We start from the raw sequence: 17,346 nt of genomic DNA, 5'->3' as shown, positions 1-17,346 counted from the left end.
TGAAGTGTGAACACACAAACCACATTAATGGTTGGAGTTAAGGCATTAATCTAGGTTGTATAATGCATGAATCCATCATTAAAGTGTGAATACACATGCCACATTAATGGCTGGAGTTTAAGCATTAATATAGGTTGTATAAACTGCATAAAAAGAGTAGTTTTGTATTTATATAGGATTAATATATTGCATAGAATCGATGCTTGAGGATTAATATATTAGCAGACAAATCAGGCTGTATAATGCATGAATATAGGTGTATACAAGCAATGGGTCTTGTGAATCGTAGAAATAGCTCTTAACTCTTGAGGATGGGACATGCAATAAGGAACGAATAGAGTGTGGGGATGAGTTTAAATGCTATAGACACTAGTTTTTATCCGGATTTTAATGAGATCATTCTGTTTTAAATTTTAAATTTTAATTTTATTTTAACCATTTTGTTTTATTTTTTAAAGGTTAAAATTAACATACATTTAATAAATAAATTAGATTACTATTTATTTAATTAATTATATATATACATATAAATGTATGTATTGGTTAAATACTAATATTTCTATTTATTTGTTACAGATTGCACAACTCAAATCCAACCACAATTAAACCCAGCTAAAGCACAATAGTTACAAAGGCCCACGTGAGAAAAAGAAAAAGCTAGGGTTCCTAAACCCTAGAGTCAGCTGCCATCCCATCTCAGCCGTTTGATCAGCTTTGGATCCAACGACCCAAATCATATCATAACATGAAATTAGGGTTTTAAACCCTAGGTCAATATGCTTCCGCCACCAACCGTTGGTCACCAAATCAAGACCCATGATTCTTTCCTCTCTTGCATGCGTCATTGGCTACCCAGATCAGGCGTTGTCCTCGCCGATTTTTTTCTCGTTGCCAGGCTTGAAAAGCCAAAAAGCAAGGAAAAGTACTTTTCCTTTCTATATCATGGAACCATTTTTCATAAATCAAAAAGGAGGATTAAAACATATAAAAAACAATAGCAAAAATAAATCCCCCTAAAAAATCATCATCCACGAACCTAAACAATTTAGCAATCAAATATAAAAAAGGACGATTCATCAGTGACAAAAAAACCATTTTTGAGACCCAAAACAACAAAAAAAAATCAACAATTTGAACCACTCATCCATAAAAAAAAAAGAGAATAAAAACTATTTTGGATCCAAAAAAGATACATTTTTAGGAACTTTAGGGGCTTAAAAAAAATGTTGGGTTGTGAGAGCAAAGAAGTGGTTCGAAGAATGTTGGAGGTTACGTAGTCATCGGCGACGACGGACAGGCCCTCCCCTTTTTCTATCCAAAGGAAGGACAAAAGTTTTTTTTTTGGGGGGGGGGTGTTTGTTATTTTCGGCTGAAGCAAAAAAAAATATTGGCTTTTAGGTTTTCCAAGCCACGCATCAGCACTGTTTTGAGGGTAGGATTCCATTCATTTAGAGTTTGGGCTAATTGCATAGGGGGCTTAATCTTTTGTAAATCTTATTTAGTCCATGGAATGGATTTTGGTTTCTTTTTATTTTGAACCTTTTATTTTCCTCGTATTATATTGAAGTCCTTTATGCATCCTTGCATTTATTTTATGCTTCTTGTACATGTCGCATCCTATTTTTATATCATTTCATTTTAGTCCTATATGTTAAAGGTTTTATTTGGATTTCAGTATATATAGTTAGGGTTATTCACTTATTACCATGATGTTAAAGGTTTTATTTGGATTTCAGTATATATAGTTAGGGTTATTCACTTATTACCATGATTCTTTTACACATTTATATTTGTTCCCTTTAGCTTACCGTCTTTTATTATTTAGTCATTGGTTTGTTTATTTTTTAATGCTCATTTATTTTATGTTATTTTCATCATGACCTACCATGTATGAATATTTATATCACTACTTATTTTATATGTACGTATACATATTATGTTATACTATTTTGATTTACTAATATAGGCTTATATATGCTACATGTAGAATAAATTTATAAAATAAAATTTATATATTTAATATTTTATATATGTATTTATGCAACGTGTGGAATATGTATATATGTTACTTAAAAATTAAGGATGCCTTTCTTTTGTGGGGAGAACCCATGGAAAAACGTCCTAATTACGAGAGAGAGAGAGAGTGCTTTCTAGGATTGTTCGTACCAAAAGACACCCTTTTATTCGAATGTTTCTTTTAAAATTGACATAACAGTATATCTTTTTCATATATTAATGAAAAATCAAGGCAATGTCTTTTGTGTGGAGGATATATGGAAAAGACTTCCAACTATAAGGGAAACTTGTTTCCGAAGATTGTCACATTTTAGTCAAGGGGTTTTTATTCAATAATATAATATTATCCTGTTTTTAAAATTAAGTAAAAATCAAGGCAATGCCTTTTTGTGTGGGAAATCCATGAAAAAGTTTTTCGACTATAAGGGAAGCACATTTTTTTAAGATTGTTCGTACAAAATGACATTATTTTTCAATTATTTTTTCTTAAAACCAATAAAATGATAAATATGTAGATATAGATATTACTTAATACGTTATTTCTTTATTAAATGTATTCATGTTTCTTAATTGTTGTATCCATCACATTTATTATTTGTCACCATATTTTGATTTTAACAAATTTTAAGGCAATGTTCTTTTAATTTGGAGAATTGAGGAGATAGTGATCTAACTAATAAGGATAACAATCTTCGTTATTTTTTTCGTATTAAAAAGACATCCTTTGAAAATAAATCCGAGTGAATTGATCCATTTTTCAAAATCAAAATCTTTTTTAGTAAATTTCACTCATTTCTAATATTTAGACAAAATATAATCGCTTAGTATGGGCGTTGTTGGGGTGCTCATCCTTCCCCACGCGTAATCAACCCCTGAACTCTTAAAAATGAATATTTGGTAAAGCGCAGACAAAACTTTATCTTTTAAATGATTTTTCTAAAATTTATTAAAAAGATATTTTTACGTATTCGATTTCAAAACTCAAATTTCGCCCCTTTTCTTCGAATAAAATTTAAGTCTAACCGATCCCGCTCGTCCGCTGAGCTGTTAGGGGAAACGTTATGACAAGTGCTTCATGAGTGAATTGGTGGGCAAAGGTGAAACTAGGATGGAATATGGGAGGGGCCAAGTTGCTTATCTTTGAAACTAACAAGGTTCTAAAAGGTAATTAAATCACAAAAAATGGAGAATTGGGGCTTAATTTCACTAATTTTAAAATGGTCGTGTCCTAAAAAGTAATTAAACCAAAAAAGCTAGAGGCAAGACTTAATTTCATTTAATTTGAAAACTAATAATGTCTTAAAAAGAATTAATCCATCAAATTTTTGGAGGATCATGATTTGATTTTAATGGTTTTAAAATTTTTAAGGGCTTAAATATAAACCATAAAAGTTGGGGTGGACTACTTCCTCCTTCCGCCCCCACGTGGTTCCGTCACTACTTGTGGTCCTAAAAAGTAATTAAACCAAAAAAGCTAGAGGCAAGACTTAATTTCATTTAATTTGAAAACTAATAATGTCTTAAAAAGAATTAATCCATCAAATTTTTGGAGGATCATGATTTGATTTTAATGGTTTTAAAATTTTTAAGGGCTTAAAATATAATTAAACCATAAAAGTTGGGGTGGACTACTTCCTCCTTCCGCCCCCACGTGGTTCCGTCACTACTTGTGGATAATATGTGTAGATATTGTCTAGAATTGATTTATAAACCTTTTAGCATAAAATGTACGCCTCGCATACGAAAGGCGCACGCCTTGCACATAGACTCCAGAAACCTTTTGTGCCTCAGTGCGCCTGAACCCTTAAAAACCAATTTTATAATTGTATTCCATCATTTAAGGAAAGCCCTATTGTTTCATATAATTTGGCTGTCATATTAAAATTTAGGGCCAATGCTTAGATTCACAATTTCATGCTACTTTTTAAATGTCCGAGATAAATTGTTAACCTAAGAGTATGTTGTTGACAGCATTATGGTTCTAAAGACAAGTACAAATTGTAAAAGATATTTGGTTCATATATTTTATCCAAAATTCCAGATGGAATGAATGTTCTGTATCTGTTTTGGGGTAATTAATCAAATGCTTACTCCATGTTCTTGCTGGTATAGCTTTCCTTCTTTTGCTAACTGGTTCTCTAAACATGGTGAAGAGAGTGTGAACTTCGGCAACTACTAGTGTTATGTTGTGAAACCCGGAGTCTTTGCTGGGGGAAGCTGCCCATGTTTTGCACTCCGAGTATAGCAGACCTTGACTTAGATTCCAAAAGTATAAAATTAAGTTCGGCTCGATTTGAAATTTCACGAGCTTAAAATCATTAAGCTATACTGAAACTCGAAATAAAAAATTGTAGCTCAACTCGATTCAAAAGCTTCCGAGCTTAAAATTTTCAAGCTTGACTAGAAATAAATAATTGAAGTTTGACTTCAGCTCGAAAAACTTGAACTCTAAATATTCTGAGACTTAGCTCAATTGAAACTTAAACTCGAGCTCGAACCTGAACCTTAAACACGTCATAGTCTTATGTTATATATATTTTAAAATAAAAACATATAAATATTAATATTATTAACAAATTTAGTTTAAAAATCTAAAAATTTAATATTATTTTTTGAGTTGCTAAAGTCGATAAGATGTAATTCACTTTAACTAATTAAGAATTCGAGTCTAGTTTGAACTTGCTTTGATCCCATTCAATTCGAAAATTAGTCGAATTTTGACACAGTCAATATCAAATAGCTCGCAATATGTTTCATCTCATTTATAGCCTTAGTCTTAACCTTTTCAAGCGTTGTCTTCTATTTCCTCACCTTGAACACTGAAGAGAACACAAGTGGTCCTTGGGGGCAATGCAGCTGTTCCGAACCCATGCGACTACCTCAATTTCCACCCCACCAGACCTCTCAAGATCCTGTTTTTGTACATGAAGATTCTTACAACAGGCGGCAGTTCACTTGACCAGAAAATTTCAATCTGAGACTAGGGGTAGGCACGGGATTCGAACCCGTCAGGTTTTGAACCCGACAAATTTTAAACCGATCCGATCTAATCAGGTTTTTTTTAATTTGAGGTTGGTTCAAGTTGAGTTTTGGGTTATGATAAAAAATATCTAACATGATCCGACCCGGAAAATAATATAATTATATATTATATATTTATGAATAATTGTAATAATACCTCTCTTTATATTATTATTTTTAATTAAATTCATATTTTATTGAATAAAATTAATAATTTTATATTGTTTTGGGTCGGGTCGGATTGGAGTCGAATTTTATCTCAAAAGTTAGATCAGGTTTCGAGTCAGATGAAATTACTGTAAACTCGGGTTGGATTGAATTTCAGGTAGAGGGTATAAAATTTTTAGGTCAATCGGATTTACCGGAAACCCGACCCATACCCACCCCTATCTGAGACGCTGGTGAATTGTATGTTTGCTGCATGCATTGCTTGTAGCAAATTTTACTGAAGTCCTAATATAAACTTGAGAGGTCTTGAAGAATTGTTACATATGTTCTTATTATTTGTAGTGTACTTTTAGCTCTGCTTTAATATGAATGACGAGAAGGAGTTGTGATGGAAAATTTTGTTAATCTGATTGTTAAACCACGCAATTGTCATCATTCAAACCATAACCTTACCATCTATTTTATTTATTTATTCAAATGACCCTATTTACAAATGGTAAAAAACAGTAAAAATGAAAAGGACGAGCAAAAACAAAAGAATCCACCTGTTTACTCTCGGACAATTAGGGGTCAACATTCACTCAAGTTGAGTCAAATTAAAAAATTTTAAGTTATTCGCGTTAATGAATATATTTTATGACTCACAGTTAATTTAAAAATTTTTCGTGTCAAACTATTCGAGTTTCTATACAAATTTAATTATATTTATTTATAGTATTATGATACAAATTGGTTCTAATTTTTTTACTTTTTCTAACTATACAAGATACATACATACATATATATATATATATTTATATTTTTTTCACATTATAATGTTATTTACTATATCAAATACAATATAAATTATTAAATATATTTAAGATATTATTTTTTAAAGAAAGTATTTTGAAGATAAAATATTGACGAGGGTATAAAAGTCAATGAATTGAAGTGAAGAAAGAATTTGCAAAGAATTATAATCAAAAGACCAAATTAAGTAAACTACAAAATTAATGAATTAAATTAAAAAAGAAACTATATTTTTAGTAAAAAAATTATGAATTGAAGTTATCAAAATGAATATTTGAAAGTATATAAATATTCTACGATGGCTTAAGATCATGTGATTCAAATTTGATAAAAAATTAACTTAAAATGAAGGATAAATTTAAGGAATAAAGAAATCATGGATTAAACCACAAAATTCATAAAATACTCAATTAAATTCAGTTTTTCGAAAGACTAAAGATTATCAAATTTCAACTCGACTCGAATATCGACTTGATGATAAACCTAAAATCCCCAGAACAATTAATATTTCCAACATATGCACCTGACAATGTAGTGTTGGAGTGAAAATGTAGTGTTGGAGTGAATGCTTTTGTCAAATAAAAAAAGAAATTAGCAATGCTTATTTTGCTAACAGTATTTAATGTTTCATCGTATCAATGTACAATGTTATCTATACAGCATCACTACTGGAGAGGATCACTTTACCAACTGCTTTTGATGGTGGCCTATTGATCTTTTCAAGTAACCTACTGAATACTAGCTTCACAGGTATGCAAGCCACTGTTGTAGGTCCAGAAGACTCTGGTTTGATTACTCCATCCATTTCGTGGTTATCGCTACCGCGTATACACTTCAAACTGAGATTACGTTCTATACCAATTGATGACAGAGCTCTTGTTTTCTCGTTAGAAAATAAGCTTACCTTCTTCGGTAACTTCTTTTGGAACTTCCTGTCGGTCGGAAAGTGTGGAACACGAGTTTTAACCAGGCCTGCCCTATAGTCGGAACTTCCTATATTGTATTTTTCTTGAAAGAGGGTTTGCCTTCATGGTCCAAGGACCGGTATTCAGCCCCTTCATAATTACCCAATTCAAATGGTCGATGAGGCCGTGGGACCCTAAAATTGGTCCTCTTGGCAGTCCTCCACGCAGGCGGAAGTGAAGCATTTGCATCATTGTTGTTTAGTCCTCCATTACTAAAATATCCATTAGTGGGGAGAAGGGTCTCACTTGAACCGTCTTCTAGAGCTTCAATCTGAATGGGATGCCCTATTATGGCCTTCCCATCCAACTTGCTTATCAATGAAACAATAGGCACAGGTTGTTTCTGATAGCTTGCTTGGACTTTCAAATCCACATCCATCAACATAGATCTTCCTTTCCCACGGAAATTATGATGGGCGGCGAATATCGGATCAAAGTGCCACACTTTGCCCTCCCACTCTCTTCCCACAGCAGCATGGTTCTCCCAAGACATGCCTTCCCAATCAGTGATGTTATGATTGAAACTAAAACTTCTTCTGGATGTATCCCTTGGTGTACGCAAACATCTTCTATCATCAAATCCAACCATTTGGGTCCCAAAATCTTTTGCACTCAAATCAGTCACATCAACATCATCGTCGAAGTCGTGATTTAAATGAGAACTATGACCTAATGGCCTTTTTCTGAAAGTTCTCCTTTCTTCATGATACGCCCCATGAGCAGATCCATCATAACCTCTTACCTCTGCAACATCCATGGATCTTTTTGAAAGATTCCGTATGTTCCTTTTCCCTTTTAACTGCCATTTGGACACAGCTTCGTTCATAGAAAGATGACCATGAGAGTAAAAGTGAGACGTCTCACCAGAAAGAGATGACTCATCAGACTCTCCCTGGCCCATGCTTCCACCTCCGAGTGTATCGGGTCTTCGGAAGTCACCCAACTGGACATCCTTACATACAGTAGCACCTGAATTTAAAGAATAAGCAAATACCGAGGGGAAGGAATAATCGGTTACCCAAATACCAATAGTTAGGCAGGCCATGATGCATCCCGAGCTGAACATCAAATCCATCGGGTTATCAATACCTATGTTTCTCATACTTGTGTGCAAGTATCCATATATGCATATGGTCATCAATTGCCTTATATCCAAAGACACGAGAGTACCACTAAAACAAATTCAAAACAAAGTACGGGTGCCAAGACTAATAACAACTTTTATATAATAGTATATTTTTAGTCAATTATAATGGCTTTTTTTTTATCAAATCATGAATGGTCTTTCAAATAAAATTGTACGGTCCGATTTCTGAAAACCGATTTTGAATTTAAAACTCGTCTATACCCGAATCCTCTAACATACGATCCATCTATTTGTTGGCCGAAAAAAGTTGACAAACTGAAGTTTAAGTGTCCTAATTGAGCGAAAGAATACAAAATCCAAGCAAAATGAACCAAATGGACAAAAGAAAAGGAAAAGGGAGTTGGCAGAAAAAAGAAGACAAAAAGTAGTCATGTGCTTGAGCTTGACATTTTCACATTTGCATAAGAATTCTAAGCACTCAAATTGTTATTATTTTCTCTCATCTTTCTCGTGTATTTTCATGCTTCTCCAATCATCTCATGTTTCTTTCATTTTCTTTCAACCATCTTTCTTCATCATCTCCCAGACAAGTCAGGAGAATCCAATTTAGAACCCTACCCACACACATAAATGCCATGTTCTGTCAACACGGTTTTAATATGCCGAGTCCGAAAAACACAGAAATATCACACAAAAAGTTAGTGAAGTCATGGTGCGTTCTTGACTAAACATCAAATTCCTAAGGTAATCACAAGGGCAACAATGGATGGAAGTCAAGACTACAAGGGGCCATGGACCCCAAGAATACTCAATTTCCTAAATTTTGGTCTTGCAAATTAAGTCAAATTCAACATAGAATGCAAACATATATAGGCCCTGGAAATTTCTACTATTTTCATGCATGATTTAATATTGGCATCTCAATATAACTTGGCTCAGCCACTAGAAATGTCTAAACAAGGAGAAATTTTAATTTCATATGTAGGCATGTAGCCAAGAAATGAACTTTCAATTCCATTCTAGATCTCTGCTATTGATTAAGTCCAGCATTATATTTCAACCATGAAATTTGACCACATTAATCTATAATTCATTTTAACTACAATCAAATACATATACATCATGAGCAAGGTTTACAACAGTAATTACATTTTCATATCGAAGAGAATTCCAAATATTACTTAACAACCAACAATTACATGTTTAGAACTAAAGAAACACCATTAATGATGTACAAAGCTTTGTTGTTCAGACACGGCATATTAGGTGGAGCACTTGTGTCAATACGACTCGACATAGATATCAGTATGGGATATGGTTTGGATTCTCAAGGTAGATGCAAGAGAAAGATGAAGAAAGAGAATGAAAATAACATGAGAAGGAAAATTGGAGAAGCATCGAAATGCACACAAGAAACAGAAGAGAAAATAATCAAAATTTTGGGTCCGAAACTACATTTAAAAGACAAAAGTCCAAGGTCAATGACATGAGTACTTTTTATCTTGTTTTCTCCACCAACATACATGTTTTTTTCGTCCGTTTGGTTTATTTTGTTTGGGTTTGGCATGTTTTAGGTCAATTAGGACACTTGATTTATCTACTTTTATGGGCCAACAAGGAGGTTAACTAGAGCATTTGAGCTCAAAAAGATTCGGAAAGGTTTTAAAGTCGGAAGCCATTTTAGAAAATTGAAATGTACAATAATATTTGAAAGCCCGTTAATGGTTCAATAAAAATTTCCATTATATTGAATTTATAATGATTCTCCACACCTATATCATAGTTTTAGATCCATTTATCTGTATCCATAAAGCTTTGATTTTAGGGCAATTGATGAACTAGACACTTTAGCACATACAGACACCTAACACCTGCATCTGAGTTTGAGCAACATAGGTAATTGAAAACAGCATGGGAATCATAAGGTTCTCAAGTCAAGTAACAGCAACAGAAGGATTGCATGTCTGCAGGAGATGCTTAATCCTAAAGGAGAAAGAAAATTTATCTAGGGTGCAAGATAATCTTCCCAGCATAAAACATGAAACCAGAATTAAGAATAATAATCTTCCCAGAATAAAACATGAAACTAGGATTATGAATAAGATCAGTTAACCTGAGTGTGAAGTGATATCCTCATCCATATCTGGTTCAGTCTCAGATGAATCAGACACTGACTCAGAATCAGAGGAAGTTGATTCAGAAGAACCAGATTCAACATCCTCCAAGAACTCGCTAGTATTATCTTCAATCATGTGACTAGGAAAAGGATAAGAATCACAATCCACAAAATGGGGAGGTGACATCTCAATCTGGTTTGGATGAATTTCTTTATAATCTGAGGCATCAAATGACTCAGGTGGGAAGTACATGCATCTGCTTCTCTTTGCTCGCGAAACACCTTGCCTCTTCTCTCCTCCTGAAATCGAAGTAGAAACAACACAAATGTCATGCTGCAAAAAAAAAATGAGAGACTTCTAATTTTGCAGTGTTCTGCAATACTTGAACAAAAGGGTTCCTCCTGCTACATATATTAACCAAACAATGTTCAGTAAACCCATTATGTAACCTTTCATTTCATCTAAACAAGATTTACCATTAATGTGATTGGTTCTTCCCACAATAGAAACCTTTCTTGAAGGAGATAGAGTCTCATCAACATCCATAGGAACCAAAGATGTATGCTTTTGTTTTGCATATGCAGTCTTGATCCCCAAGTCATGCAATCCTCTCATCCGGGGTAAATTTTCAGCAGAAATATTTTTCCAACTTGGCTGATTTTCGACATGTTCTTTCAAGTGTACAGTGCTGCTCACTGTCCCACCCTTGGTGGAAGTATCTTGACTCCTGGATTGATTTGATTTTGAGTTTCCAGGTTTTCCATTACTAATATCAGAACCTCCAGAATCCTTTTTAGCAGAACCAGAAGGTTTACTTTTTGCATAGGAAGGTCTGTCAAATTTTCCTTGTTTTTTCAACAATTCCTTTTCAAGTTCAAGTGCATGAAGGATAGCATCTTCCCGTCGAGCATATTTCTCTCTTTTCTTGGGTGGCATACCTTGTGAAGATTCTGCCCTTTCAATGCAATCATCAAACTGCCCACATCGAAATGCCTTCACACGCTTAGACTTTTCTAGATTGTACCAATCACTGAGAAGACAAAAAAAAAAAGGAATGAAAAAATGTTACATGAAAAATAAAGTGAAAATGAAACAGAAAATTATATATCATAAATATTCTAATCAAAATGAGGTTAACGAAAAAATTAGCCATGGCATAAAGACTATATCCATAAAATATAATACACAAAACAGAAGACGATAAAGCAAATGGACATTCCAGGAATACCCTCAGATTAAAAATGACCACAAAATACAGTTGCAAAATGGTGGAAATAATGCAAGTCGCTTTTATTGTGTACAAATTACTGCATAATTTCCCCACACTTCTAAAAATTAGTTTTGTCTTGTATCTTTCATGTAAATTTAGAATACATCACCATGACATCTCTTATTCCAACATGGATGAAAAAGAAGAAATGAAATAAGATAACAAATATTTTAGGTACCCCTGCTAGAAAAGATTTTAAAGCCCATAGATAGGGAAATAAAAATTCAACAAGAACAATGCACAAGGGATAAAGTCATTTCCATTTTGGCATTCTTAACTAACATAATAGTCTAAGCATTTTTTAAGGACATTAATGACGTCAAAGCATTACATGAGCCCTTCATTGAGCAAAGACAACATATAATGTGCCATCAAGAAAATAAAAATGGGCATGGGTATGTGGAGGTACTGGTCCTAGTGTTTTACAAATAACTTTTGGTATAGATGAATTAAATATTAATTGAAGCTCTGATTAGTCTTCCACCCTATTCGTCTCTCTTTAATTGAAAATCATAATGTATTGATACATGTCATTCAAACCCTATAAACCATACCAGATGACAAATACCCATATTTAGAATTTAGATCTTCACAGAACTCTTTGCAGGGTGACAAAGGACTAGACTAAGAAGTAAAAAAAATTGATCACTCACAACTTCCTAAGCAAACTAAAGATGAATCAGATCTGAGATCATATCACGGCGCATCATCATAATACTTTATTTATAGTTTATTTCTTATATTTGTAGGGTCATTCTCACTTTATATAATTCTCATTATTCTCTATTCTTCCACTAGTTCTATTCTATCCTGAGTCCCAAACTACTGTAGGCGTATAAACATCAAGATAGAAGTTCTATGTTAGTTACATTGAAAATTACTTGTAAAGTTTCTGTCTGGCAATGCTAAAACAAATGAAGACAACAAAATTCACAAATAAAAAATGGAAAAAATAAATAAGAGACTTACACACTGGCGTCCTCTCTGCCAAGAAGTTTGACCGGAGTTCCGGTCCTTGGAGACATAAGGTGAGAAGATGGTAACTCTTCAGGTCCCAGTATCTTCCCCGGCCACCATGAACCGTTCCTCCGGCGTACCCATACTATAGACCCGATCCCTCCCCCATCTGATCCTGGCCCACTCTCCATCTCTTTCTTTCTAAACTCTCTTTCTCTATCTATAACTCTATCGATATCACTATCGTTATTTCTCTATTTTCCGTACAATTAACACATATCCCATCTATATCTGTAACAAAAAACAGAAAAGAAAGTAAAAGCAATAAAATTTAAAGTGAAGGCCTAGAATAAGAGGTTTCAGCCTCCGGGGAAGAAGAGGGAGAAACGGAGATTCAGAAAGCGGGGGAAAGTTTTGGATCCGAACAGATGAATTCGGGTTAGGGTTAGGGTTTACATTCAGAAATTAGATTTGGGATTTTCGTGCATTTCTAGTAATTTTTCAAGCCTTTTCTTTTCGGTACAATTTTTCTCAGTCTCTAGAAGTTTCTTTTGTTTCGCATTCTTTGAATCGCATTTTTTTTTAATAAAATTGTTAACAACGTGTTAAACTCCAACCCGGTTTGAAGTAACCCGTATTCTAATTAAATAATAAAAAATATATTATAATGGTTTATACAAAATTAAATGGGAAATTAGGACCCCACACGTCCCTAAATTATGATCTTTAAATTAGTTTTCAAATTTTCTAATTCCATCCTTAAATTATAATTTTTATTCTAATTTTTTGTATTTTATAAATTATGACTATCATTCTAAATTGCTCTCTAAACTTTTGAACATTCAAATAACATCCCCAAAATCTTTCAAAATGATTATGAATTTAGAGTGTACAAAAGTTTATGGATTAATTTAGAAAGCATAATGTCAAAAATTAGTCTCCAATGTTTATCAAAATAGTCATTTTGCCCCCTAACATTTTATTTTAGGGTAAAAATGGTCATAATATTTGACAGAATAATCACTTTATTCATTTGTTTTGAGGAATTTTAGCCCTCAACATTTGATTTTAGGTTAAAAAAGGATCTTATTTTGGAGCATTAACTATGTGTTAACTAATAGTTTTCATCTATAGAGGAAGCTTTTTGCCCCAAAGTGAAATGTTGGGTCCAAAATACTCTAAAACAAGAACAAGGGACCAAAATGACAATTTTAGTAAACATTAGGGGCTATTTTTGGAATTATGCCAATTTAGAACGAAAGTCATAGTTTGATGATGAAATTAAAATGTTCAAAAGTTTACAGACCAATTTAAAATTAGAGTTATAATTTAAGGACATGTAGAGAAATTAATTCTAATTTTCTCTAATTAAATTGATGAATTCTTGTCAGATAATTAACATAATCAAATCGATTAGATAGTAATTGATTATTCTTTTTTATAAAAAAAAAATTAAAATATATTTAAGATTATTAAAAATATGTTATATATTTACTATGTATTATATATTTAAAATAATTAAAAATAATATATAAATTAATTTGTTTATAAATAAACAAATTCTAATAGTAATAATTGATTGATAAAATATATTTAATTGAGATTTTAATCAATTTAATAAAAAAATCAAATTAACTAAAATAAATGTATTCGAATGGCTGGTTAAGATATTTAAATCAACTTAAAACTTTTAAAAAAATCAAGTTAAAAAAATACGTGGTCTCTTCTAATTAACCAAATAAAATAAAAATTAAGTATATTCTAACCAATATATGCTTTCCCTTTACGTGCTCTTTTCGAATTAATCAACTAAAATATAAATTAAATATTATATAAAATAAATATATATTTGTAATATAATTATAATTAATACGAATATATTGGTATAATTATAGTCAGAATTAAAATTATAATTTAGATAAAGTCTAAATGTAATAATGATATGCGAATCAAAATAAAATTACTCAATATAATATTTATATATAATAGCTTCAACGTTATAAAACTTTTATTACTTAAATTTTACAATTAAATTAAGGGTAAAGTACACAAATGATCCCCCTACTATAGTTACTATTTTGTTAAGTCCTTTGACTATTAAAAGTTAAAAAAATGGTCACCTGACTATAGGGTAATATTTTGTTTAGTCTCCCAACTATTAAAAGTTACAAAATGGTCCCTGAGTATTCATATGTTCCAAATTCATCTTCTTTTTGTTAAAAAAATAAACGACTGCGTAATACCCCAAAATTTTGGTAAATGACCAAAATATAAATTTTGAAAGCTTAGTGGCCAAAGTAGAGAATTAGAAAATATTTAGGGATCTAAGTGGTAATTTTCCCAAAAAAATTATTACTTAAATGGATATTTAACTCTTGAATGTGGGATTTTATTTAAATCAGATTTTTGATCTGGAAATTGTGCTAAAAACTAGAAAGTGTTAAAGTCCGGTAAAAATTCAGTAAATCAGACATAATAGAAATTTTTAGAAAATTAGAAGGATGATAAATTAATCTTAGAAATATTATTTCCACATTTTAAAATGATGGAAAATAATATCGAGCATTTGATTTGAGAATTTATTTCCATGTTCAAATTGGATCGTTGGATGATAAATGGCAAGTTTGAAATTTTTGGAAAATGGCATGGGCAAAGTTGTAAAGGCAAAATATATTTTCCATCTTTGACTTTGGAAGATGATAAGGTTTATGTGGCTTGGTATTAAGGTAAATATAAAGTTTCATTAAGGGTAAAATGGACATTTCTCATTAAATGAATATTTTATTCATTTAAGTTTAAATAAAGGCTAAATTAACATGAAATTAACCAAAATTTCATGAAACCAAGACATTTTTCAGCAAACATTTTGTGCTTCACACCAAGGTAAGAGACATTTTATTTTTCATTTTTGAGCAATTTCCTTTGGATTTTGGATCATGTCGTGAAATAGAAAATTGTTCTATTCGAAAAATGCTATCATTTGGTATCATTATTGTTTGCTAATTTGGTTTGTGTTCAAAGATCCCAAATTCTATGATTTATGTTCACATTAAGGTTTATGGAATTGATGAATGATTTTTATTTTTTAGGTTGTATAATCATTTCCAAGCATGAATGATGATTAAAATCACTTTTACATGGTTATATGAACCTATAAAGTTTCGGCCAAACCCTAGCTTTAGGGGAAAGATGTGTTTTGATGAAATTAATTTAGGTCTTTGATTGTAGAGATTTAATCAAAGTTGATTTCATGCTTGAATCGAATCAAAATTGAGTAAAATTATGAAAACTCTAATCTTGAACATTCAAAGCATTCGACCTTGACTATAGAGGATGAGAAAAATTATTGAAAAATTATGTAGGGGCTGGAAATGTAAGAAGTATTCTACAAGCCTTAGAAATTTTGAGACCATTATGTAATTTTTAAAAAGTCAGGGGGACCAAATTGATAATTTTGGAAAAGTTGTGGATTGTTGTGTAATTGTTCAATATTTTATGTACTATACTGGAAATTAATGTTTGAGTGTTGAAATTGAAGTTATGATGTGAAATTGGATTATTTTGGAAAGCTTATAAAAGTTGAGGTTTAAATAAAAAAATGGAAATGTTGGGAGCTTAAGTGAAAATGTTATGTGAAGTTGGGATAAAAGGAACTTGAGTGGTCAATTAGAAGTATTAAGGTCAACATTTATGTTGTGACATGGAAATTGTATCGAACAAGCACCGAAAAATTTGTTAGGAATTTATTTTCCAAAGTATGCCTATATTAGTAAGATTCTAACATTTGGTTTGAATTTGTATATGTTTGTAATGATGTTCATTTAGATATTGAGTGATTGAAATCAAGATCAAATATTATTAAAGCTAAGGAGAAGCTTAAGGATGAAATGATAAATTCTAAGGAAGGTTGCAAGCTAAGGACACCAGGTGAGTGCAAATTCAATTTATACTTATGTTATTGAACAAACATTGACTTGCGATGAGCCAGTGACAGAGTTACTACAGTAAGAAGAAACTCCAAAAATATTATGTGATTTGTGATGCATGCATATATGTGCATTTGGTGAACTAATAGAATTAGTAAACAAGTTGAAAATGCAAATTGGTGAAATCTGCTTAGAATTTATGTTATGGACAGTAAGTTTAGAAAATCACTATAAATTCTAAAAAAATGATTAGAGGATGTTTTTTTATACCATTGGATTATTATACCAGTATAGTTTTATTTATAATAAACTTAAACTAATTCCGTTGTGTATGCAAAAATATATGAATTTTTAATCGAGGATAGGTCAGAAAATGGGACAGCAGATTCTGCTCAAAACAGATTATGTCGGTCAACTTTAAAAATTCACCATAAATTGTACAAATTGAACTAGAAGGAGTTCCTTATATGGATAGATTTGTATTTGAGTATAGTTTCTAGTGGTATAAATGGACTATTTTTTAAAGGTTTATATTAATACATAATAATATTTCTTTAAAGGTAGTGCAAATTGCCAGAATATGAAATTATGACAAAATTTGGGATTTATCCTAATTAGAAGCAAAGAATCAAGTAAAAGAATAGTGAGGATTATATTTTGACTTACATATAATTTCAAAAATAGTGCAATGCATGCATAATATTATACATGGATGTTTATACATCATTGGGTAGGACTTGCTATAAGTCTACCTTAATTATATTGTCATGGTATTTATGGAATTTATCATGTAATTGATATATTCTAAATATGTCAAAGGTGAATATAGAATGTATTGATCACTGTCTATTACATATGATGTATATCATAAATGTTATTCGGGAATGAACTGCCCAAAGGTTAAATGGTATTGGTATACTTTTCCATGGATGGATCAAATAAAAATAGACTATATGCCCAAGCATGTTATTGAGGGTCAGTGATATTAATGGCATGCCATAGAGTCTAGCAGCTGCATATTAGGTAG

The 17,346-nt window shown here is 31.7% G+C and overlaps 1 pseudogene; it reads right to left on the bottom strand.

The window, feature by feature from the left end:
- Nucleotides 1-6,581: 6,581 nt before the first annotated feature.
- Nucleotides 6,582-12,897, bottom strand: LOC120213533 (annotated as a pseudogene).
- Between the last annotated feature and the right edge of the window lie 4,449 nt (nucleotides 12,898-17,346).

The sequence above is a fragment of the Hibiscus syriacus genome, unplaced genomic scaffold (genome assembly GCF_006381635.1).
Source record: "Hibiscus syriacus cultivar Baekdansim isolate YM2019G1 unplaced genomic scaffold, ASM638163v2 tig00110029_pilon, whole genome shotgun sequence".
Taxonomy (NCBI): domain Eukaryota; kingdom Viridiplantae; phylum Streptophyta; class Magnoliopsida; order Malvales; family Malvaceae; genus Hibiscus; species Hibiscus syriacus.
The sequence above is the reverse complement of the archived record's forward strand: the minus strand, read 5'-3'. Positions and strand labels throughout refer to the sequence as shown.